This window comes from Arachis hypogaea, chromosome 5 (assembly GCF_003086295.3).
Source record: "Arachis hypogaea cultivar Tifrunner chromosome 5, arahy.Tifrunner.gnm2.J5K5, whole genome shotgun sequence".
In the NCBI taxonomy this organism is placed as follows: Eukaryota; Viridiplantae; Streptophyta; class Magnoliopsida; order Fabales; family Fabaceae; genus Arachis; species Arachis hypogaea.
Window position 1 is genome coordinate 18,510,869 of NC_092040.1, and position 19,670 is coordinate 18,530,538.

Genomic DNA, 19,670 nt, shown 5'->3' on the forward strand with positions numbered 1-19,670 from the left:
GAGAATTTGGCAACCTGTACCTCAAAGATTCCCAGTCTCTCCATTACAGAGAAGGGCATCATGTTTATCCCTGACCCCAGGTCACACAGAGCTTTTTCAAAGGTCATGGTGCCTATGGTACAGGGTATTAAGAATTTACCAGGATCTTGTTTCTTTTGAGGTAAATTTTGCTGAACCATTGTATTCAGTTCATTGGTGAGCAAGGGGGGTTCTTCCTTCCAAGTCTCATTACCAAATAGCTTGGCATTCAGCTTCATGATTGCTCCTAAATATTGGGAAACTTGCCCTTCAACAATGTCTTCATCCTCTTCAAAAGATGAATAGTCATCAGAGCTCATGAATGGTAAAAGGAGATCCAAGAGAATCTCTATGGTCTTTGTATGAGCCTCAGATTCCTTTGGTTCCTCATTAGGGTATTCCTTACTGACCACTGGACATTCCCTGAGGGCTTCCTCATTGGGATTCACGTCCTCCTCCTCCTTCCCAGGTTCAGCCATTTTGATTACGTCAATGGCCTTGCACTCTCCCTTGGGATTCTCTTCTGTATTACTTGGGAGAGTGCTAGGAGGAGTCTCAGTAACTCTTTTACTTAGCTAGCCTACTTGTGCCTCCAAATTTCTAATGGAGGATCTTATTTCAGTCATGAAACTAAGAGTGGCCTTAGATAGATCAGAGACTATATTTGCTAAGCTAGAAGGATTCTGTTCAGAATGCTCTGTCTGTTGCTGAGATGATGATGGGAAAGGTTTGCTATTGCTAAACTTGTTTCTTCCACCATTGTTATTATTGAAGCCTTGCTTCTGTTGATCCTTCCATGAAGGATTATAGGTGTTGCCAAAGGCTTCACCCATGTAATTCACCTCTGCCATTGCAGGGTTCTCAGGATCATAAGCTTCTTCTTCAGAAGATGCTTCTTTAGTACTGTTGGATGCATTTTGCAATCCATTCAGACTCTGAGAAATCAAATTGACTTGTTGAGTCAACATTTTGTTCTGAGCCAATATGGCATTTAAAGCATCAACTTCAAGAACTCCTCTCTTTTAAGGTGTCCTATTACTCACAGGATTTCTCTTAGAGGTATACATGAACTGGTTATTTGCAACCATTTCAATAAGTTCCTAAGCTTCTGTAGGGGTTTTCAGATGAAGAGATCCTCCTGCAGAATGGTCTAATGACATTTTTGACAACTCAGACAGACCATCATAGAATATACATATGATGCTCCATTCTGGAAGCATGTCAGTAGGACACCTTTTGATCAGTTGCTTATATCTCTCCCAAGCTTCATAGAGGGATTCACCTTCCTTCTGTCTGAAGGTTTGGATTTCCACTCTAAGCTTACTCATCTTTTGAGGTGGAAAGAATTTGGCCAAGAAAGCACTGACCAGCTTATCCTAAAAGTTCAGGCTTTCCTTAGGTTGTGAATCCAACCATGTTCTAGCTCTGTCTCTTACAGCAAAAGGGAAAAGCATAAGATTGTAGACTTCAGGATCAACTCCATTGATCTTAGCAGTATCACAGATCTACAAGAACTCAGTTAAGAACTGATAAGGGTCTTTTGATGGAAATCCATTAAACTTGTAGTTATGTTGCAGTAGAGAAATAATTGAGGCTTTAGCTCAAAATTGTTTGCTCCTATGGCAGGGATTGAGATGCCTTCCATAGAAGTTGGAAGTTGGTGTAGTAAAATCACCAAGCATCTTCCTTGCATTGTTGTTTGGTTTGGCCATAATTGTTTCTTTTGCTGCTTCCTTTTCAAAAATTTTAACGAGGTCCTCTTTAGAGTTTTGTGCTTTAGCTGCTCTTAGCTTCATCTTCAGAGTCCTTTCAGGTTCAGGATCAGCTTCAACAAGTATGCCTTTATCTTTGTTCCTGCTCATATGAAAGAGAAGAAAATAAAGAAAATATGAAATCCTCTATGTCACAGTATAGAGATCCCTTAAGGTGTCAGAGGAAAATAAGAACAGAAGAAGGAGGTAGGTTAGGAAGAATTCGAACACACAAAGAGAGATGGAGTTCGAATTGACAATGGAGGAGGAATGTTAGTGTTTGAATAGAAAAAGATAAGAGAGGGGGAAGAATTTTTGAAAGTAAAATTTAAAATAAATTTTTGAAAAAAATTGGTTGTGGTTTTGAAAAAGATAAGAAATAGTCAAACAAACAAAAAGTCAATTAGTTAGTTGAAAAAGATTTAAAAATCAAATTTTGAAAAGATAAGAAGTTAGAAAAGATTTTGAAATTGATTTTGAAAAAGATATGATTTGAAAAAGATATGTTTGAAAAGATATGATTGAAATTTATTTTGAAAAAGATTTGAAAAAGAAATTAAAAAGATTTGATTTTTTTTGAAAAAAGATATGTTTTAAAAGATATGATTTTGAAAAAGATATGATTGAAAATATTTGATTTGAAAAAGATTTGATTTTGAAAATAAAATTCCCCTCCTTGTGTCATCCTGGCGTTAAACGCCCAGGAGCTGCATGTTTTGGGCGTTTAACGCCCAATTGCTGCATGATTTGGGTGTTTAAACACCCAGCATACCTGGCTGGCGTTTGAACGCCAGTTTTCCTTCCTTACTGGGCGTTTAAATGCCCAACCAGGTACCCTGGCTGGAATTTAAACGCCAATTTTCCTTCTTTACTAGGCATTTTGAATGCCCAGCTTTTTCTCTGTAAATCCTCTGCTCTATGTTCTTGGATCTTCATTTTGCTATATCCTTTATTCAAGAAGATATATTTTCACTTTTGAAAAACAATAAAATGAGTCAAAACATATAATTCTTGGATCAAAACACAGGATATATGCAAGAACATTATGAATGTCGAGATGAACACCAAGAACAATCATGAAGATCAAGATGAACATCAAGAACTTAGTTTTCCATAAAAGAAAACTTGCAAGACACCAAACTTAGAACTTTCTCATGTTTGGGCCATATGCTTTGCAAGAATGCACATGTAAAACATCATGCAGTGCAAAACAAGAAAGCATAAAGATCAAACAAGGCAATTCATCAAGAACAGCTTGAAGATCATCAAGAACATTATGCATGTTTTTATAAATTCGCAAGACAATTAAAATCATGCAATTGACACCAAACTTAAAATTTGGCCCTACATTCAACAAGAACCATGAAATATTTTTGAGTTTTTATGACTTTATGAATTTTTTTTGGATTTTTTCGAAAATTATTTTTGGAAAAACGAAAAGGAAGAAATTTTTTTTGAAAGATATTTGAAAACTTTTTTAAAATAAAATAAAAGAAAATTACCTAATCTGAGCAACAAGATGAACCGTCAGTTGTCCAAACTCGAACAATCCCCGGCAACGGCGCCAAAAACTTTGTGCACGAAATTGTGATACACAATGGCGCCAACAACTTAGTACGCACAATTGTAATCTCACTTCTTTTTCACAACTTCGCACAACTAACCAGCAAGTGCACTGGGCCGTCCAAGTAATACCTTACGTGAGTAAGGGTCGATCCCACGGAGATTGTCGGCTTGAAGCAAGCTATGGTCACCTTGTAAATCTCAGTCAGGCGGATTAAAATGATTATGGAGTTTTCATAATTAAATGATAAATAAAACATAAAGTAAAGATAGAGATACTTATGTAATTCATTGGTGAGAATTTCAAATAAGAGTATGGAGATGCTTCATCCCTCTTGAATCTCTGCTTTCCTACTGCCTTCATCCAATCCTTCATAATCCTTTCTATAGCAAGCTATATATTCGGGTTTCACCGACGTCAATGGCTATCTCCCGTCCTCTCAGTGAAAATGGTCCAAATGCGCTGTCACCGCACGGCTAATCATCTGTCGGTTCTCGATCATGTTGGAATAGAATCTAGTGATCCTTTTGCATCTTTCACTACGCCCAACACTCGCGAGTTTGAAGCTCATCACAGTCATCCCTTCCCAGATCCTACTCGGAATACCATAGACAAGGTTTAGACTTTCCGGATCTCAGGAATGGCCGCCAATAATTCTAGCTTATACCACGAAGACTTCAATCTTTCGGAATGGAGGCTAAGAGATACACGCTCAATCTTAAGTTGAATGGAAGTGGTTGTCAGTCACGCGTTCATAGGTGAGAATGATGATGAGTGTCACGGATCATCACATTTATCAGGTTGAAGTGCGAGTGAATATCTTAGAACAAGAATAAGCATGAATTGAATAGAAGAATAGTAGTAATTGCATTAATACTCGAGGAACAGTAGAGCTCCACACCTTAATCTATGGTGTGTAGAATCTCCACCGTTGAAAATACATAAGTGATGAAAGTAGGCGTGGCCGAGAGGCCAGCCCCCAATGTCTAAGGAAAACGTTCCAAAGATGTCCAAGATTCTAAAGATGAAAATACAATAGTAAGAGGTCCTATTTATAATGAAACTAGCTACTAGGGTTTACAGAAATAGGTAAATGATGCAGAAATCCACTTCCGGGCCCACTTGGTGTGTGCTTAGGCTGAGCATTGAGCTTTACATGTGTATAAACTCCTCTTGGAGTTAAACGCCAGCTTTGGTGCCAGTTTGGGCGTTTAACCCCAACTTTTATGCCAGTTTTGGCGTTTTGACTTCAGAATAGGGTAGAGAAGGGGCGTTTGAACGCCAGTTTGCATCGTTAAAACTCGGGCAAAGTATAGACTATTATATATTGCTGGAAAGTCCTGAATGTCTACTTTCAAAAGCAATTCAGAGCGCGCCATTTAGAGTTCTGTAGCTCTAGAAAATTCACTTCGAGTGCAGGGAGGTCAGAATCCAACAGCATCTGCAGTCCTTTGTCAGCCTCTGAATTAGATTTTTTCTCAGGTCCCTCAATTTCAGCTAGAAATCACCTGAAATCACAGAAAAACACACAAACTCATAGTAAAGTCCAAAAATATGAATTTTTCATAAAAACTAATAAAAACATCCCAAAAAGTAGCTAGATCCTACTAAAAACTACCTAAAAACAATGCCAAAAAGCGTATAAATTATCCGCTCATCAACGGCATCTCGCTTCTAAGCCAAACGATGCACATGTCCAAATGCGGCGACCTGACGGCGAGAACCACAATGTTCCACATCGGCGTTGCCACGACGTTGGACCCCTATGATTGCGAACTCGTGCAGGGTTTGTGTCGGTGGGATGGCACATCCTGGAGGGGTTCGGTGATTCTAAACAAAACTACGGATGGAAAATTTCAGTATGTTGGGTCAGATAAAGGAGTTGGAGATCAAAAGTGTTTTGTAAACCAAACTGTAAAATTATTTTATAAAACAAAAAATTAAAAAGAAAAAAAAAACACGGGCTCTGCATAAATGTAATGACGATTTTGACTATTATATATAACAAAAAAATAACCTCGCAACAAATAATTATGTAATGTTTAAAAAAATAAATTTATTGTTTTTTATGTAAACAAGTGTAGTCAATTATAATTTAATGTAAACAATATACATAATATTTAAAAATGCTGTGATATAATCTTTTCGGTTAGCCGTGATTTAAATAATTAATATAGATTATTAATTGAATAAATATGTAATTATCTTATATAATTATTAAATAATATATATCTTATATTCCTAATTTTTTTAAATAATCTGTCATGTATCACCCAAAAAAAAGGGGGCTCAACTAGCAACTTTGATCAGAAAAAAGCCCCAACAGAAGTACATAACGATCACGGACATCAGCGTGATAATCACAACCTCCCCCCACCCCCTTGATGGCCTCCACAGTCGTAACCATGTTGTCTTCCATGGTCACATATGCCTGACAACCCTAAACCCTGTGTATATCTAAGTCTCGTTCCACCTCATAGTCGGCGCGATAGCAGATGCACGGAATATGGTTCGCGCCCTTGACACCGTAGATGGAGCCCCGCGCTGCCACCCTTCGGCGGTAGTCATACAGAAGACCCATGTGGCCTCGGGTCAAGCATCTTGTCGAGACGCACACAGTATGATCCTCTCCCTTTTCTGGCATTCGGACTTCCTCCGGCCAATCAATTATGAGAATTACAAAGCAACACGAGTAACACCCGGGGAGTAAAGCACCAGCCTCCAGGGCGCGAAATAGTTCCAAGACATTCTTTTTTTCGTCGTTGTCATCCCTTCGGATTAGCAACTCCATTGAAAGTGCGTACTTGGCAGCGTCCAATCCATTGCTTGTCGCATTCTGCAGCATTTCTCATCCAATGGTGTCGTTACATCGAATGTAGAGCTCTCGCAGCGCCTCCCGAAATAAAAGCTCCGAGTGACCAGCCTCAAAGCACCTCTCGAAAAATCTTCCCGCTTTGGGGTCGCGTGTCTACCACCACTTCATGTCATGCGGGGGTGGTATGGAAACCATCCTGAGCACAGCATCCTCTTCGCCTGCATTGTGCGCAGCGCAACATGTCATACGAAACTTGTACAGGTCCTCAATGGAGTTTACTGCGACTTTAATGCCTATGGCCAACCAAACACTGTGGCTGGATTTCCTGCACGTGCGCATCTATAAAGGAACCCATCCCCAGGACGGTCGTCGAAGTCATAACCGAACGCGACGGGTAGCTCCACCATGGAGGCCACCTTGTACACCGCAAATGACCGGGCTGCGTCCAAAAATACCTTGCAGGTCGCCTGCATATTAAACAGATCCTAGATCGAGGCTGATGCAACCCTTGCTGGAATTCTCTCCCACATTTCGCAAGGCAGAAGAGTTAGCAGACAGCCGCGTTGGGGCACCCCTTTCCTTTCCTGCTCCCATATCCGGCCTTCTTTTCCCCTCTGCCTTTGTCGGAGGTTGCACCAAATTTCATCCTATTTAATTTAAATTTGTTGGAACGCCTTCATTTACGCCCACTGTAACCGTTACTTCGTTTTTGGGTTTGGCACGGGAATGGTAGATATCGTAAACGTAATTTTTAAAGCTGAGCACTGAAAGTATATTAATGCGAAATGTTAATTTAATGTAAGCCAATGTGTGCAATATCTAATTAAATTGGTATATCTTCCCTTTTTTGTGTCTTCCATCGAACTAGTTAAATTTAAATCATTTATTTTCCCAAAAAGAAAAAAAAAACGAAAACAAAGTACATTAATTACTCATTTTCTACGAAAAAAAGTATTCGAAGCAGCTTCCCACTTGATATTAAATATTGATATTTTTATTTAATCAATAATTTATATCAATTATTTACCTAATAATTATTTAAGTAATTAGATTATAATTAATTTTTTTAATAATTTTAATAATCATTTAGATTAACTAATTAAATTTTGTTTACTTAATAATTTATATTAATTATTTATCCTTAATAATTTCTTAGAAAGTTGCAATTTGGTTTTGAAAATTGCCCCAGACATTAATACTACTACTTTACATAAGTCAAAAGTTAAAAAAAGTTACTTCTAGAGTTTCCCAAATGGCCCCCAAATACATTTCAAAATCCAAATCCACAAAATCTTTTTTTATTTCAATTTTCAAGCACCTTATAGTAATTAATTTCCTATATTCCAACCGCCAAATCAAAACTCACAAACACCACTTTTTTCTTTTTTAAATTTTAATATTTAAATTACATTGTTGAAAAAATTAATTACATTAATTTCAAATATTTTAATTAACCAATTAAGTGGGACGACAACAAACACTAAAGTTAGTTCCTACTATTGGAGGAGGGAGAAATGCTTTGAGTTCCTATTTAGTGTTTATAATAATTACTATACTAGGCTCCTACTATACTATACTATCTGAACGCATCGGTAAACGAAAACATCAAGGGATACTTATGCGATACTGAACCACTACCCCCCCAATGGAAGTATGTCAAAAGGCAAAATGCCACAAGCTCAGTTTCAAACTCGTCTATCCGCTTTATAATCTCCAATAATCCCTCCAAGAAGTCCTTGCAAATGGCCGGAAGTTTCCCGAAGGGCAAAAAGACAATGGATGTATCCGTTCAGCACGAATGCCCGCTGAATCGTCTTCCTCACAAAATATGGTCGTGTATTGCGACGATGGTTATATCGAATGCGATTGAGGACCTGTTCAACATGCAGGCGACGTGTAAGGTTTTCCTCAGTGCGGCGAGATCAGACGCCGTATACAAGCACGCTACGATGTCTTATAAACCGTTAGTGCGCTTTGTACTTCACCCTGATGGGCCTGAAAGGAGATTCATTGATCAATGCGTGGAAGCAGGAAATGTGGATGCTATGGTCCGACATGGGCTCGAGGAGTGTATCAGGTTTTGCCTCCGTAACAAAGGGATGGAACTGCTTGCAAGGGCCTTAACGGAGGGCAGCGTCGAAGCAGGTTACCTACGCTGTGGTTTGCTAATGTGTGATCCCGACGACAACGAAGACATGCGAACGGGTGTTAAAATATTGCAGGCTTTCACCATTCATGGGCTGATCGAGAGCTTCACTGATTTCATGATGGACCTCGGCAACGGTAAGAAGGTTCTCTTGAAAGAGATGTCTTCACGCATCTGAACGACCGTGACTGTTCACCACTCTTGCCAATCCTCCCCGACTATATTGTTATGGGTTTCTCTTTATGTAATCCTCCAATACGGTGGCTAGCAAATGCCGGTTTGCTATGATCATTCAATAAACCCTTTCGTTAACCCCTTGCTATGCGTACTGATGGTATAGTTTATTTTATTTTGTTTTATTTTATTTTTTAAAAAAGTGTCAATTTGATCAATACTTATGTGGATGGCACAGACGACGCAAGTATTTCGTAACTTGGCCATAAACCTATAACTTAGTCCAAATAATGCTTTCTTCTTGCATGGGATATGATATCAACTTTGCACTATCCTTGTGACGTTTGAATGGACATAATACTATTTTGCAATCTAATTTGAAAGGTCTTTATTTACTACAATCTTCATATAATATTGGGATATTAGGATATCAGACTATGTCGTTCCCAGTTCAATATGTGTTCCCAGTTAGAGTATTTTAAAAGGCATAATGCCACAAGGTCATGTGCAGCAGATCAAATAACTCCGTCCCCGTCTTCATTCTGGCCGGCCAGATGACGACCCCGACGGAGCAAAAACTCTTGCCTTACCTCCACAACGTCGAGCCTGCGTTCCAGGTCACGCCATGGAAGAGACTCTGCCTGTTCTCGTTCACGGCGCTTGGCGATTTCTGCCTTTAATTCCTTTTCTGTGACATCCAACTGGCGAAGGAGCACATCATTTTTTCGCTACTCTATTTTCAAATCCCTTTTCAGCCATCGCCTCTTCTGCACCTCTTCATCCAGTTCATCCTTCTTTGCCTCGAAAACGAACTTGGCGGCCATCATCTCCACCTTAGCCTGCCTTAGTTTTGCATCGATCGTTACAAGCGCAGCCTTCAACACCTCCTCCCTCTTGACCAGTATGGCCTCAACGAGGTCATAATCTGCGGACTTTTCATCTACGCAGATGATGTCGATGAGTGCGTCGATAGAGAGATCTACAAGGTCGTCGGGAGTAATGGCGTGGTCGGTGACAGGTTCCTCCGATGTTTTCTTCTCGGGATAAGTGGACGCCATACGGCAGAAAGAGAGAAGGGTAGACAGAGAGTTGAGAGAAGGCGTTACGGCAAAGAAGAACTGAAGAGGGGTTACTACGTAGTAGGGTTTGGGGTTGTCGATAACGAGCACTTATATATAGTATATATAGTAGGTAGAAAGTTGCTTGGAATCATTTTCTCGTTACTAATGTGTCTATAACGAGGGTTTAATTTCACGAAAATAAAGCATTAGTTTAAACTATTTCGATTTAAAAAAAAACCCGAAAAGGTAACACCTATTCAGCGAGTAATTAAAGTTAAATTAAATTATCGATTTAAATGATATTTTTTAATTTCACTTCAATTTGAAATTGAAATTATTGATTGACAAAAAAAAACCTTTTTTCTTTCTATCTAAGTGGGTGCAAGTACACCCCTAATCCTGACCGTCGTACGCTTGCACCCCTATCCTATTCAAATGCCGTGGTCTGGCAACGCAAAAAATTTAATATTGACTGTTCGATTTTTGTGTTATATTTATGACCACATTAGCTGCTTACTTTAATTACTTGCTGAATAAAATCACGTTAACAGGTTACAGGTGAATATCCGTGCATGTGAATGGAATAGCAGTCAAAACGAAAGAACAATCGGAAGGGAAGATATGTATACCACAAGTTCTCTCCTTAGTAGATAGGTCAGGTTCTGCCACACACGCCTACATTTATGCCCACGATAACCGATGCCTCGTCTGTTGGTTTTGCACGGGGATCGAGGAGGTTGTCACCGTAATTATTAATACTGCGTATTGAGAATATCAAGGTGGTTAAAGCAAATCTGAGCTGAATATTGATCCAGTTCCAATGCAGATTTAAAATCTAAATAAAAAAAGCTTAATTTTTTAGAAAAAGAAACTGAACGGAAGAAAATGAGAGGAAAAAAGAGCGATACAAAAAGTAAAGAAATATTATTTAATAGATTTTTTATATTTTACTTTTATTTTATACATTTTACTTTTTATTTATAAAGGCATGGTAGGCAATTAAGACACAGCAATAAAAAGCACCATAAATTCCATCTTTTTTTTATATTGCCTGAATGGAAAGACATTTGATAAAAAGAAAATCAGAAGAATTAATTTTTTCCATCTTTTTTTTATATTGCCTGAATGGAAAGACATTTGATGAAAAGAAAATCAGAAGAATTAATTTTTTTCGAGAATATACGAAAATAGTCTGACGAAAGAATATTATGAACAAGTAAGACTATATTAATATATTTATTCATAGAAGATATAAATAACACTATAATGGTGCGCTCAGGAAATTCGTTCGCAAAAAAATGTGTTTCAAATTGTATTTTGGAATTTGAACGCACTAGTAGTGTAAACGATAAGTTTTTTTTTAAAGTTTATCTCCTTTTATTTTCTATTAAACATCAAAGATTTTGCTTTAGTTCTGACACTGGACACATCAGTAATTTCACATATGACTCGAAACCTCTAGAAGGGTCCTTCGTACGTTTGGAATTTAAACTAGCATGTGGGCCCGCCGCCACTGGTTCTCCTATCAGCCATTTATATGCTGATCCAAACAGAGTTAACAACGAAATTAACATTTAACTCCACTTAATCCTTAATAAAAGCCAATGGCTAATCAACGTAAACAAACAGCTAAACTCACAATTAAATTATGGTGAGTATTCATGTGTTAAACAGCTGTTGTATACTAATGGGCACATGTCCGTAACGTGTGCCCTTGGCATCGCCAGTTACTAGTACCCATCAGATTACAGCAAGCCTGGCTTTGCTGAACCCCAAACTACACTTACCACGACATGCGACTGGTGACTTCCCAGCCGGACCCGTTCCCCACACACAAATCCGACAATGTCGCACGATTTAAGCAACCAACCGATCCCACTCCATAGCAGGAAGCTCGAGGAACTATCGGTCTCGAAACTGATCGAACTCCTTGTCAGGGAGGTAGAATCTTCAGAGTGTGACAGGCTCCTTGCAATTAATTGAGCGTTGGTAGCCAAAACCACAGCGCAAGTTCGCATGTACCATGAGAAACGAGCTCCAAGGAATGCCGCGCAGGTGTCTCGATGTGTCAAGTAGAATATGATAGCTACGATTTTAGGAAATTGCACGATCGGCAAAAATTCCTTCCGGCAAGTGCACCGGTTATCGTCAAGTAAAAACTCACAATAGAGTGAGGTCGAATCCCACAAGGATTGGTTGAGTGAGCAATTCGGATTAGAAGTGTGTTCTAGTTGAGCGGAATCAAGATTTAGATGAGAATTGCGGAATGTTAAATTGCATGAATTAAAGAGCGAGAAGCTAAATTGCTGAAATTAAAAAGGGATCAGGGTGATTGCATGAATTTAATTGCAGAATGTAAAGAGAAAGTGGTAGATCAGAAATGGGGAATTCATTGGGGTTCAGGAGATATTGAGATCTCCGAATCAAAACATTTTTATCCCTTCCTCAACCAATGCATTCATTGAATTTTGCTTGGCAATCTTATATGATTGGATCCCAATCCCTTGGCTCACCAATTCTCTCTAAAAACAAACAAATTCCCAATCCCTTGGTTTAAATGTTCATAAGAAGAGATGATGCTCGATCACTGATTATACCACACAGTTTCATGAACCACAATTTGGTAGGATTACATGTCACAATATCCATCCAAACCCCAATCCAATTCACTGTGAGAAAGCTTCTCTAGCATGAATCCTCCATTCCTTTCCCAAGGTTCCGAAGGATTCCAATTATGGATAGTTTCTTTCCCAAGACAACTAACCAATGGAATTAGATCGAGAAGCTTTCTAACAAAATTCAAGAGAAAAGATTGAAGAAGAAGATAAAAACTATTATTGATTCATTGAATTACAATAGAGCTCCCTAACCCAATGAAAGGGGGTTTAGTGAGTCATAGCTCTGAATTCAATTACACAAAGTATGAAAACTAGAAAAAAATGATCAAAAGTCCCTATCTAACTTAAATTCTATCCTATTTATACACTTTCTAAATTGAGCTTCTGTTGTGTTTCTTGGGCTTTGAGGCCCTTCCCTGATTTCCTTTTGCTTTGGGTTTATGATCCATAATTCTGATGAGGCTGCTGATCCAATTCTGTAACATTCATTGAGCCAACTTAGTGATAATCAAGTAATGACACATGACTCAACAAATTGAAATTCCAGACTCATCAATTCTTCAGGCCCAATCCCATAAACCATGATATTCAATTGGGTTTCATACCAGAGTACGTTTAAGTTAATGTTTGTGCTCAAATGCTAACTTAAACTGCAATATCTTTGGCCCAGAAACCTTTTCAAATAGTGGCGTTTAGGTTGCAGTTTAAGCTTCAGTTTAAGGTTAAACTGAAGCTTAAACGTGGAAATGGAAGAAAGCAACCCTGGAGGTAGCGTAGTCGAACACGTTTAAGCTTCAGTTTAAGGTTAAACTGAAGCTTAAACGTGGAAATGGAAGAAAGCAACCCTGGAGGGTAAAGTAGTCGAACACGTTTAAGCTTCAGTTTAAGGTTAAACTGAAGCTTAAACGTGGAAATGGAAGAAAGCAACCCTGGAGGTAGCGTAGTCGAACACGTTTAAGCTTCAGTTTAAGGTTAAACTGAAGCTTAAACGTGGAAATGGAAGAAAGCAACCCCGGAGTGTGGAATGGTCGAACACGTTTAAGCTCCAGTTTAAGCTTAAACTGGAGCTTAAACGTGGAAATGAAGAAAGCAACCCTGGAGGAGAATTTTGGTCGAACACGTTTAAGCTCCAGTTTAAGGTTAAACTGGAGCTTAAACGTGGGAATGCTCCCTGGTGCTTTCCTCATTTCTGGCGTTTAACTTCCAGTTTAAGGTTAAACTGGAGGTTAAACGCCACTTTCAGCTTTTCTCAGCTTTCATGATTTTGGCGTTTAAGCTCCAGTTTAAGCTTAAACTGGAGCTTAAACGCCACTTCCCAGCATTATATGGCTTGGCAGTTTAAGTTCCAGTTTAAGCTTAAACTGGAACTTAAACTCCACATGTGATATTCAAGCTTCCTTTATTGATTTTGTTGCTTCCTTGCCTAGCCTTTTCTTCCCTGAAATCATCCAAACAACTGCATCAAAGTCTTGCAAAATTTCATGAGAAATCTTCCATTCATAGCATTCAAGTAATATAACTAAAAACTCATGGAATTTGCATCAAAATCATACTGTTTGGATGGTTCATTGCTTTGTTATTCATTTAACCATTCTTGGTTACTTTAAGCTCAAGAAAATGCATAAAACAACTAAAACTAACAGAAAAATGCTAGTGAAACTAGCCTAAGATGCCTTGGCATCACAACACCAAACTTAATACTTGCTTGTCCCTAAGCAAGTCCTGAGTTATTTGAGAAGAAAGTATAAAATAGAAAGCAATTACATTGGCTATATTAGCAAGCATTTGAAGTTCATCAGAAGGGTTTTATGCAGAAAGTTCCAGCATCACTTTTTCATTCTTATCAGGCAAGATTATCACTTTTTCACTGCATCCATTAAACACTGCTATGGCCTCTTGTTATTCTTATGTCCTTGGCACTTTTCTCTTCTTTGTTTTTCTTTTTCTTAGAGCTCCTTTGCTCCTTGTTTGCTCAGTGTCATGTGTTGCACAAGCCTTTGGCATTTTCTTTTTCTTATCAGTGCACTACACATATCCACTACAGGCATTTTAGTTCACATTTCTTCTTGAGACATTGGTGCCCAGCACCTCTTTGTGTGACTAAATGTTTTGTATTTAGGTTGCTCTTGATAATGGACTTTTGGTTGATAATCCCGGGTTAGTTAACCCAAGTTACCAAGTGTTGAAACACTCCTCAGAACCTATTCATCCAAGCATATCCTTAATACATAAACACCACAGGCATTTGTCTCAGAAGTTCAAACCATTGGTGCCTAGCTTATTTTCTCAATTTTTTTTTGCTTTTTGGTTGCCTTTTTCAGTGGCTTTTTCTTCTTCTTTTTCTTTCTTTTTTTATGGCCAAAGACATTTATTCATCAAGATCCATAGACAGTATTCAACTTCTACACAAAAATGATAATTCTACACTCAATTTCCAGTGAGCTGACTAAACAATCAAGCATGCATACCACCACTTAATTCTACTTGATTTGTCACTAATTGAGCCAAGTTACTTTTGTTCAAACTTTTCTTTTATTTTTGGAAACAGAACAAGCATGGCAAGCATTTGTTTAAGAAGGTGAAGTTATATCCAAACATCTAGGCATTCACTTTATTCAAAGCAGTAAACCAACACTCATACTAAAAACTTCACATTCCAGAAAGATTCAACAATTACAGTTTAAACCAGAACAAGCATGCTTTTGTTTGCCTTTTAAAGAATGGTCAAGGAACAACACCACCTTGTGAAATTTCTTGTTTTCTCTTTGTTGCCAGGAAACAATTTGATTTCTCCTTCTTCTCCTAGTTGTTGCTTCATGTTCTTTCTAAGATCCTTGTTTCCTTTCCTGCAAAGAGTGATGAAGTTGCTTGCTTCTCAAGCACTTGAGTGGTTAGCTCAACTATGTATGGGCAAGTGTCTGAGTCTTAAGTTGGTGTGTGAACACCAAACTTAGTCTCCTACTTACTCCTCTGCTCTTTGAATCCTTGAATTCTCCTTGGAATGAAGTTGCTGCTAAGGATTTTAAGCATTTCTGTGATTGCTTAGAATGGTTGTTCCTTTCATATAATTCAAAGGTTGTTGTGTTCAGTTGATCTGTATGGTGGAACACCAAACTTAGAGTCACACATTCCCCTTTGAATTATTGATCCACGAATTCATTGTTTGGTGTGAAACACCAAACTTAATTCTTTGCAATGCACAGAAACTACTTCACCTTTTTATTGAAACAAATAAAAGAAACAGCAAAGGAGTATTACCTCAGGTTGGGTTGCCTCCCAACAAGCGCTTCTTTAACGTCACTAGCTTGACGGTTGTCCCTTGTTAGGGTGGATTGTAGTGCTTGATGTCCTCTCCTCTCATTATGAAAACGTCCCCATTTGATTCCTTCATGATTTCCAAATGTTCCATAGAAAGAACTTTCCTGATTGTGAACACTTGAGGGAGCTGGGAAGGAATGGTTTTGAGGCCAGGTGGGATTGGCAGATAATGACTTGATATCACTTTATCTCCCGGAGAGAAACCTTCAGTGGGAATTTTCTTGTTTCTCCACCCTCTTGGCAATTTCTTTACAATTCTTCCCTCTCTCTTGAGGATTTCTTCATTGACCCTTATGCCAGGAGGATCCTTTTGAGTTGTTTCTATTGATTCTTGTGGCTTTAACTCTTGTAATTCTTGTTTGCCTTCCAAGGACTGTTTCAGAGTTTCAGCTGCTGGATTGCTTTCCTCCAAACACAGATGGCTACTATCATCCTTAGGCTTTTCAGGTTCTGGTTCAGGCTCAGATGCAGGTTTGAAAACATGGAAAATGAGCTGTTCATCATGTATTCTCAAAATTAGCTCTCCTTGTTCTACATCTATGAGCGCTCTAGCCGTGGCTAGAAATGGCCTTCCCAGGATGATAGGGTGTAGGTAGCTTTCCTCCATGTCCAAAATGACAAAGTCTGTGGGGAAGAAATAATTTCCCACTTTCACCAGCACATTCTCAACTACCCCTTCAGCTTGCTTCTGAGTTTTGTCAGCTAGTTGTATGATTACATCAGTGGATCTCACCTCATCCAGTTGTAGCCTCTTCATAAGAGTCAGAGGCATCACATTTATGCTAGCTCCTAAATCACAGAATCCTCTGTCAATTTTTGTTTCCCCTATGATGCAGGGGATATGAAAACTTCCTGGGTCTGTTTTCTTAGAGACTATGTCCTTCTTGATGAGGGCACTGCATTCTTTGTTCATTATTACAGTTTGTCCTCCCTTCAAAACTCTTTTCTTGCTCAGCAATTCCTTCAAATACTTGATATGTGTAGGCATCTGCTGGAGAATCTCAAGAAAGGGAATATTGATATGGAGAGACTTAAATGTCTCTAAAAACCTTGAATATGTTTTCCCTTTTTCACCTCCTCCTAACCTCTGAGGAAATGGTGCTTTTGGTTGGTATGTTTCCAGCATGCCTTTATTTTGCAGTTCCTTGGCTTGCTCAATTTCACTTTCCTGCTTAGCTTCTTCCACACCTTCCTTCAAGATTTCTGGCTCCTGTTCTGAGGGTCTGATTCCTTCTTCTTCTGAGACTTCCTTCAATATGGTGATGGCCTTGCATTCTTCCCATCTCTCTCCCTTTTGTTCCCCTTTAGGATTTTTTTCTATGTCACTAGGGAACACTGCAGTTGACTTGGGGGCCTGTTGAGATAGCTCTCCTACTCGAGACTCCATCCTCTTGAGTTTTTCACCATGGTTCCTTAAGGTAGATCTCACATCATCCCTAAAGCTTTTCAACTCACTTATGTCCTGACCCATGTTTGCAAGCATTCCTTCTATCCTGTTTAATTGATCTTGAAATTCTTGGTTCGGATTAGGTTGGGCAGGTTGATTATTTTGGCCATGATATGGTGGTTGGGAGTAAGTGTTTTGTGTGGCTTGGTATGATCTTTGGTTGGAGTTTTGGTATGTGGAATTGTTATGTTGGTTGGGGTTGTAAGGTTTGTGGTTTTGTGGTTGGGTTTGCTGGTTTCCCCACCCAAAGTTTGGGTGGTTTTTCCAGCCTGGGTTGTAAGTGTTGGAATGTGGATCATATGGTTGCCTTTGTTGATTTCCCACATAGTTGGCCTCTTCCCAATCACCTCCTTCAGTGCTTACTTCCTCTTGATCTTGTGTGTGTATTGCAGCCACTTGATTTGTTTTTAATTTCCTGGTGAGCTCTGCTAGTTGCTTGGCAAACACCTTGTTTTGGGCTAGAATTGTATCAACATGGTTCAGCTCCATAACTCCCTTAGTGTTGTGTCTCTCTGAAGCATAGTAGTACTCATTCTCAGCCACTGTCTCAATCACTTCAATGGCTTCTTCCACAGTCTTTTTCCTGTTCAATGAACCTCCTGATGAATGGTCTACAGCTTTCCTTGATTCATAAGAAAGTCCATCATAGAAAATATGCAATTGCACCCTGTCATGGAACATGTCTGGTGGGCATTTCCTTGTCAAATCCTTGAACCTCTCCCATGCCTCGTAGAGAGTTTCACCATCTTGTTGTCTAAAAGTCTGAACCTCAGATCGAAGCCTATTGACCTTTTGTGGGGGGTAGAAACGTGCCAGAAACTTGCTTTCCACCTCATCCCAGGTTGTTAGGCTCCCCCTTGGGAATGATTCCAGCCACTTAGCTGCCTTGTCCCTAAGTGAAAATGGGAACAAGAGCAGTTTATAGGCATCTTCCTGGACTCCATTGGACTTCACAGTGTCGCAAATTCTCAGGAATTTTGTGAGATGTTGGTTTGGATCTTCATTAGCACTCCCACCAAATGAACAATGATCCTCCACCAATGATATTAGCTGTGGTTTGAGTTCAAAATTGTTGGCCTGAATGGGTGGTTTCTGAATGCTGCTACCACAATTCCCAGAGGTTGGGTTTATGTATGAACCAAGAACCCTCCTCTCGGGAATGGCATTGTTTCCATCAGCTCTCTCATGGTTGTGAACTTCTCTATCCATGTTGAGATCTAGAGCTTCCTCAAAATTGTCCTCAGATTCTCCTTCAGATTCTTCTTCTCTCAGTATTCTCTTCCCTCTTGCTTCCCTTCTAAGTTTATGAAGGGTCCTCTCTGGTTCGGTATATGGAGGAGTTGATGTCTCTCCTCTCCTACCTGTCATACAAGAACACAGCACAGGCAACAAACAAGTGAAATACTCTTGGTTAATGGAAGAGTATGGTTAGAGCAGTTGAGGAATTAATTCAAATAGTTAGTGGGTCAGTGAGTTAGTTGCTTGAATTTAAAGGCATAAAGAAAGAAAGTAAGTAACAGAGTGCAGAAATTAAAATTCAACAAGTAACTTGAACTGAATTAACAAAACAAGAAAAATGCTCAATCTAGTTAACTTCCAATTTGAGAATTGTCAATCGAAAACCAATCCCCGGCAACGGCGCCATAAACTTGATAGCTACGATTTTAGGAAATTGCACGATCGGCAAAAATTCCTTCCGGCAAGTGCACCGGTTATCGTCAAGTAAAAACTCACAATAGAGTGAGGTCGAATCCCACAAGGATTGGTTGAGTGAGCAATTCGGATTAGAAGTGTGTTCTAGTTGAGCGGAATCAAGATTTAGATGAGAATTGCGGAATGTTAAATTGCATGAATTAAAGAGCGAGAAGCTAAATTGCTGAAATTAAAAAGGGATCGGGGTGATTGCATGAATTTAATTGCAGAATGTAAAGAGAAAGTGGTAGATTAGAAATGGGGAATTCATTGGGGTTTAGGAGATATTGAGATCTCCGAATCAAAACATTTTTATCCCTTCCTCAACCAATGCATTCATTGAATTTTGCTTGGCAATCTTATATGATTGGATCCCAATCCCTTGGCTCACCAATTCTCTCTAAAAACAAACAAATTCCCAATCCCTTGGTTTAAATGTTCATAAGAAGAGATGATGCTCGATCACTGATTATACCACACAGTTTCATGAACCACAATTTGGTAGGATTACATGTCACAATATCCATCCAAACCCTAATCCAATTCACTGTGAGAAAGCTTCTCTAGCATGAATCCTCCATTCCTTTCCCAAGGTTCCGAAGGATTCCAATTATGGATAGTTTCTTTCCCAAGACAACTAACCAATGGAATTAGATCGAGAAGCTTTCTAACAAAATTCAAGAGAAAAGATTGAAGAAGAAGATAAAAACTATTATTGATTCATTGAATTATAATAGAGCTCCCTAACCCAATGAAAGGGGGTTTAGTGAGTCATAGCTCTGAATTCAATTACACAAAGTATGAAAACTAGAAAAAAATGATCAAAAGTCCCTATCTAACTTAAATTCTATCCTATTTATACACTTTCTAAATTGAGCTTCTGTTGTGTTTCTTGGGCTTTGAGGCCCTTCCCTGATTTCCTTTTGCTTTGGGTTTATGATCCATAATTCTGATGAGGCTGCTGATCCAATTCTGTAACATTCATTGAGCCAACTTAGTGATAATCAAGTAATGACACATGACTCAACAAATTGAAATTCCAGACTCATCAATTCTTCAGGCCCAA

The 19,670-nt window shown here is 38.9% G+C and overlaps 2 non-coding genes across 2 annotated transcripts; both read left to right on the forward strand.

The window, feature by feature from the left end:
• The first annotated feature begins 1,232 nt into the window (after positions 1-1,232).
• On the forward strand, positions 1,233-1,340 carry LOC112804745 (small nucleolar RNA R71). The gene has a single exon (XR_003203361.1). It is a non-coding gene; the product is annotated as a small nucleolar RNA R71 (small nucleolar RNA).
• Positions 1,341-17,591: 16,251 nt separating this feature from the next.
• Positions 17,592-17,695, forward strand: LOC112804934 (small nucleolar RNA R71). The gene has a single exon (XR_003203550.1). It is a non-coding gene; the product is annotated as a small nucleolar RNA R71 (small nucleolar RNA).
• Positions 17,696-19,670: the final 1,975 nt, after the last annotated feature.